This window comes from Galeopterus variegatus, unplaced genomic scaffold (genome assembly GCF_000696425.1).
Source record: "Galeopterus variegatus unplaced genomic scaffold, G_variegatus-3.0.2 Scaffold3383, whole genome shotgun sequence".
NCBI lineage: Eukaryota > Metazoa > Chordata > Mammalia > Dermoptera > Cynocephalidae > Galeopterus > Galeopterus variegatus.
Window position 1 is genome coordinate 22,651 of NW_007729494.1, and position 7,096 is coordinate 29,746.

Below are 7,096 nucleotides of genomic sequence, written 5' to 3' on the forward strand. Positions count from 1 at the left end.
CCCTCAGCGGGAGCGCCGCTGCGCTCCCAAGCAGCGCACTCTCCAGTGCGCCACCAGGCCGGCCCATAAAACTAGCAGTTTTCTAAGTTATTCCATCAGTGGTTTGGAGCAGCATTCCCAAGTATATATATTTTGCTTCCAAAATCCAGAATGGCCTCTTCGACAAGATGTGAAATGCAATAACTTGTCCTTTATTTTGGAAGAGATGTCTCGGCATATTCAGACTATTGATACCTTAAAACTTTATTGAAGTGTCAGGCCACTGAATCTTGGTAGGGTTTATCTTCCACCATTTGGATTACATGTCTGAAGACATCCAGAGTAATTACCACATCTTGCTCATAAGGTCCAAATAATGTGTTGTCACCCTTTAGTGACCCAAAGTGAATTCTGGGGAATGTTCAGATGGCCCAGAACCCTTTGGACTCTCATGGCAGAGAACTAGAGAACTGACATAGTGCTTGGGCAAGATGGTGAATGTATACCATGATCTATTCATGGGTGTTTCTAATCCTTCTTCTGATGGATATTGAAAAGAAAGCAGATGAATAATCACCAACCATGCACTGGAGGCTGTGTTAATCTGCTATAGTAAATATACCACCTCTAGTACAGCAGATGTACTTGAGGTTACTACTTGGATAAATTTGTGGTCGTTCAATGTCATGCTCCTTGATTCACCCAATTTTGTAGGGCCTGAATGGTGAATTGTATGGGCATATAATGATACCCACCACCCCTACATCCTTTAAATCCTTGAGGGTGACACTAAACTCTGCCACTCCCCTCCTGGGAGGTAATACTGCTTTTGATTTACAGTTTTGGCTGTGGGTGAGGATGTAGTTTCAGGGACTTCTACTTGCCTTTCCTACTCCAGTAGTCCTTACTCTACAAGTCAAGGAGCTAACATGAAAATTTGGCCAAATCCTAATATGTCTATTCCAATTATACATTCAGAAACTGGGGAAATGATCTCTGTGTCAGCCTGTAGACCAGTGGACACATACACCTGGCCAGGACTCCATTAATTACTTGACCCTCCTGTTCTCACAAGTCTGTGAAGGTGCTTTGGGTCTCTGGGTATCAGCATCAATTCAGACCCCATATCTAAACGTCTTTATAAGAGCCACATATTCCTATTTCCAGTGCATGGTACCCAAGTGTACAGCTTCTTTTAGTGAATAACTGGAAGAATCACTGCTGTGTACATTTGCCATGGCATTGCAGGGTCCTTCTTCATGTAGACCTGGCCTCTCTTTCAGTCGATGGAGATATTCCATAGTAGGTTTGAACATTGGCTTAGGTTAGGACACTGAGCAAGGGGTCATGACCTTCCATTGGGGCAGCTGACCAGTCTTCTGCTCATCTACTCTTGATTTCTTTTGATTATATATATATATATATATATATATATATATATATAAAGCAATATTCTTGACAGATGCACATCTATCTTACCCCTTAGAACAACTTTTTTTCCCCCAGTGAATTATTCCATTTATACGAATATTTAGAACAGGCAGAACTAATCATTGGTGAAAGAAATCAGAACAATGGTTGCTTCTGTAGTTGGGACTGATTGGGGCACAAGTTGTCTTTCCAGGGTGATGGAAATGTTCTTTTCTCTTCTTCTTTATTTATTTTTAATTGACAAATAAAATTGTATTTATAATGTTTTGAAATATATATGCATTATGGAATGGCTAAATCAAGCTAATTAACATATGCATTACCTCACATATTTGTTTGTGGTGAGAACACTTAAAATTGCTCTCAACAATTTTGGAGAATAATGACACGTTGTTATTAACTATAGTTCCCATGTTGTACAATAGATCTCTTGGGGTTATTCCTCCTGTCTAACTGAAGTTTGGTCTCCTTTGACCAACATCTCCTCAATCCCTGCCTCTAGCCCCTGGTAACCACCATTCTACACTGCTTCTATGAGTTCAACTTTTCTAGATTCCATATGTAGGTGTAATCATGCAGTATTTGTCTTATTGGTTTAAATGTTTGTGTTTAAACAGGTGGAAGTTGGGGAGGTGACACATCAGGAGTCTTTTCCTCTAGGTCTTGGAGCTAAGAAACATTTGGGAAGAGACCTCATGCTGAGGAAGCCATGAATCAGGCATGATGAGCTTGAGCAAGTCTGACACTGGGGAAGACTGGGAGCAATAGGTAAAGACAAAATGAGTAGTTTACTAAAAGCTTTAATATACCTGAAATGAGGAGCGTAGCTCAGGAGCTCATCTAACAAAGTCTTGAACATGAATGGGGTGGGGAGTGGGACAATTCTTTCCTACCTGAGAGCGGATATCAATAGCTTGTCATCCTCAGGGTGTCAGTGTCTCCACTGTGATGGTAGACAGCTGTGCTAGATAGCACTGTGACTGCAGGACGAGGGCAACAAGTAACAAGTGCAGACATTCATGAGTACATGTGCGAACCCTCAGGAACTCCCAGAAATTCTCCAGGCCTCCCTATCCTCAGTGTCAGGCTGGTAAAGCCTGGGGGAATATGGCTACAACACTAGTATGCTGAGAACACCCAGCAGGGTGCAAAGCTCCAAGCAGGTGCTCAACCCACTACCCCACTGGTCCCTCCACAGTTTAGTGCTGTGACCCTGCTGTCCTCCTGTCACCAAGAGGCCACCCTAAATACAAATTTTAACTATTGTCTGCTTGAGGAATGCTCTAGCTCCCAGACACATCCTCCCAGATTCTTGCATTTAATGCCAGAGTCTCCGTCAAAATCTTTTACCTTTTATTAAATCTCACAATGGTAACTATCTTTTCAAAGTGGGTAAAGGAGAGAATAACCTAGAAAATCTACTATTCAAAACTAACTTTTGCAAAAGGATTTTGTTATGTTTATTTTATACATGAATGATTCCATGAGTCACTGCCTGAATGATTTGTCTTTTCTTTTGTTTCCCCTGCTAACTTTTTTTAATACTAACTTTCCTTGTATTAAAAAAATGACCCCAAATTGGATATAGAGTTACAACTACAAATGTTAGCCTTATAGTTTATTTTCATTCCACTCATATACTTCCCTACACCTTCTTCTGGCTTAGGATTCAGCTGGAGCGATGTGTGATCCTAAGTTCTGATTGTGGTTCAGTTCTCTCACACGACCAGGGTTAATACAAAGTGCATGAGATAGTTAGGGCACAGAAGAGGGACAGCCCAAGGGACAAATAAAATAAACATAACAAAAGTTTTAACATGAAGACCTGTTTTTCAGGAAGAGGTGTCCTTATAAGGTCAATGTGCAGATATTTTTAGATAATTTATTAGTCTTACTTGGGAATTTATTTTTTATTTCAAATACTAATAAAGAGCTAATGAGACTGATCAACATGGATAAAAGATTAATATGAAAAAAGTATTGTGGTCATATTTTAACACACAGACAATTCAACACTGAAACTATTTTCATTTCTCCCTTCTGTCTCAGACAATTAGCAGCAATCAAAACTATCATTTTCTTTTTTCCCTTTTTACATATAAGCCTGAGAGGTTAAAATAGAAAGTTTAATAATATAAGTGACAATACTAAATGACCCAGCAACTGTTCGACTGAGATAAGGTTTAACACTTTTGCTAACAATTGAAAAACTGCCACTTCCTTGTTAGAGCTGAAAATAGTAGGCGCTCACAAGCTGCTCTTCCTGATGCAGATCCATATTAAGCTTTGTATTATGAACCCAAACCACTCAAAACAACTCCAGATGAATGCATATAGAGTGAATTGTGTAACAAATAATACTAGATTGTTGGAAAAGCATTTAATCCAGTTTAAATGAGTGCTTTATCCAAAGACAGCTGACTTGAGCCTTTTCTTTATCATTTCTCTTTTCTGATGACTGGAATGTGAACAAGATGGTAAGAGCCACAGCAGCCATCTTGGGCCATGAAGTGACTTCAAGCCTGGAAGCCAAGTGTGATAGAACAACAAGCTAGAGGGACCCTGTCTCCCTGACACCTTGACTCATGTGGAGACCTGGACTGTGTCCCTCTGGAACTTTATCTGAGAGAAATAAATTTCTGTCTTGCTTACACCATTGTTACTGGGACTTCCTGTCTTTCATAGCTGATCCTAATCTTAACTAACACAGCATCTTATCCATGAGCTGTGGAGAGCCACAAAAGGTTTTAAGCAGGAGAATGAAATATGAATAGAATCTATTGCAAGAGATGTCTGCTCACCATGTCCTGAGAGAGCTGGGGAGGTGAAACACTTCAGACAGAGACAACTCAAGAGGCTGCTGCAGCAATGTGGCTGCAGCGGGACAGCTGAAATGGAAATGATTAGCTATGAGATGCCACTCCCTGGAGACGCCCACAGCCCTTTCACACCTGCTGTTTTTGCTGTTACTGTTCCTTCTGATTAGAAAGACCTTCCCTTCAAGACTTACCCAGTCCTGTGAAATCATCTTCAACATTCTCATGTGGAGTTTTGTTTTCCCACAAAAGTTTGTCCACTCATTTATTTGTTCATGCTGTCAATGCTCTTTCAAGTACATAAATGAATCTGGTGGTGTTTTCCTGTTTAAACTCTTTGGGCAGACAAGGCCTTCCAGGAGCCAACAATCTCAGGAGCATTTACGGTGTGCCAGGAAGTTTGTCAAATCCTTTATATGCGTGATCTCATTGAGTCCTCTAACCATCTCTATGAAGAGAACAGCCTCTTCCCAAGAGCCCTAGACCCCCTCACCCCCCCAAAGCAACAATCTCTCCTGGCTATCCTGCATAGGGAGGGGATGTGTTGTTGATAGTGTTGTTTCTGCCCTGGAGCTTCTCAGGAGGCCATTGGGCCACTAGAGCCAGGAGGCTTCCAAAAGGGAGAATGTGGGAGTGGCTAACACCTATTGTTTTTCCCTTTCTGTATTAGCCACAGTTCCTCAAAACAACAAACTCTATGCCTTTTACATATTTAAAGCATGGATCCATACTCAATAAATATTTAAGTACCTATTTTGGAATTTACATTCTACAATTTATTTTGGTGAAGAAAATGAAAAATTGTTACTTTGTGTTGCTTTGCTCCCCACAGATTTGTCACCCCACTTCCCCTGGGTGATGGAGATGCAAAGGATTACTCAAAGCACATCTCTTCTGAGCAGTGAGAAGCCCCAAAGAGGTTAACTTCCCAGGCACCCTCCAGTGAGAGGCAGCCCTTGCTTGGGAAATTAGTGCCGAATTGGGGTTCTCTTCTTGCCTTTATTTTCCAGACCAGGAAGTTACAGGAAGAGAACAAAGGTGGGGTTATAGTTTAACAATATAGGCTGGTAACTTTCAGTGAAGCAAGCCAGATGACATTCCAGTAAGGCTATTAAGTGGTCCTATCAACACAAGCTTGATCTTAGCAAACATTCCTTCTTTTAGCAATTTCTCAGTATCTTTACATAACAATCAGTAACTAATCTGTCTTTGAGCCAGCAATCTGCTGTGCCACAATTCTTTATCTCACTCCAGAGACTTATAGCCTGAGGAAAATTTCCTGTCCTTGCAAGGTCAATATTTGAAACTGCAAGGCTTTGGAAAACCAGGCCCTGTGAAGTACATATGCTTTATAGTATATTCCACAAAAAACAACACAGTTTTATTTTATTTTTCCATAGACTAGCCAGTTGTTCTAATACCATTTGTTGACAGAATAATAGTATTTATTTCTTCCTCTGGTTTGACATACCATTATAATCAATTATTATAAACTAATTTCATATATGTGTGCATCTATTTGGACTTTGTAAATTCAAATTTCGTAATTATTCCTGGGAATATGACTTTTTTATTCGGTTTTCCTTTTAACATTTTATTTTGAAATCATTATAGACTCACAGGAAGTTGCACAGATATCTCAGAGTCCTGTGTACCCTTCCTCCCAGTGGTGGCATCTTATATAGCTATACAATATCAAAACCAGGAAACTGACATTGGTAAATTACTGTTAACTAAACTATAGTTATTCAATTTTTCACCATTTAAAAAACTTTCATTCAGTATTGTGTGTGTGTGTGTGTGTGTGTGTGTGTGTAGTCCTGAGCAATTTTATTCCATATACCAGGGTACTTCAAAAAGTTCATGGAAATATTTGTATCATCTTTTAACTTTATTTTTCCATAAACTTTTTGAAGTACCCTCATATGGATTCATGTAACCACCACCACAATCAAGAAACAGAATGATTCCGTTACCCACCTCTTTGTATTTGCACCTAGCCCTCACTTTCTTCCACCCCTCCACCCCCTTTCCTGTGCCCTGGCAACCACTAATCTGTATCCTTCTCTATCATTTTGTCATTTTGAGAATAATTTTTAAGTGGTTGTAGGTTACTGTACATAACCTTTTGAGAGTTTTCACTGAGCATATTGCCCTTGAGGTCCATCCAGGTTGTTGCATGTACCGATAGTTCACCTCTTTATATTAGTGAGTTTTATTCCATTGTATGTATGTACCAGGTTGTTCAACCATTTGCCCTCTGAAGGTCATTTGGTTTGTTTGCTGTATTTTGATATTATAAATAAAATTGCTATGAACATTTGTGCATAGATTTCTGTGTGAATGTAATTTCTCTGGGATAAATTCCTAAGAGTGCAAACACTGGGTTACATGGTAAGCACATGTTTTGTTTTATAAGAAATTACCAAATTATTTTCCAGAGTAGCTATACCATTTTACCTTCCCACCAGCAATGTATGAGAGATACAGTTTCTCTGTATCCTTGCCAGCATTTAGTATTGTCACTATTTTTTTATTGTGATATAATTTATAAACCATAGAAGTCACATTTTAAAGTGTAAAATTTAGTGGTTTATAGTATATGCACAAAGTTGTGCAGCCATCACCACTACCTAATTTCAGAACATTTTAATCATCCCCCAAAGAAACCCCATATCCATTAGCAGTCAATCCCTACCTCCTCCCCCTCCCCCCGGCCCCAAGCTACCACCAATCTACTTTCTGTCTCTATAGATTTGCCTTTTCTGGACATTTCATATAAATAGAATCATAATATGTGGTCTTTTATGTTAACGCTATTTTTTTTTTTTTTTTTTGTCTTTTTCCATGTCCGGCAACGGATCGCAACC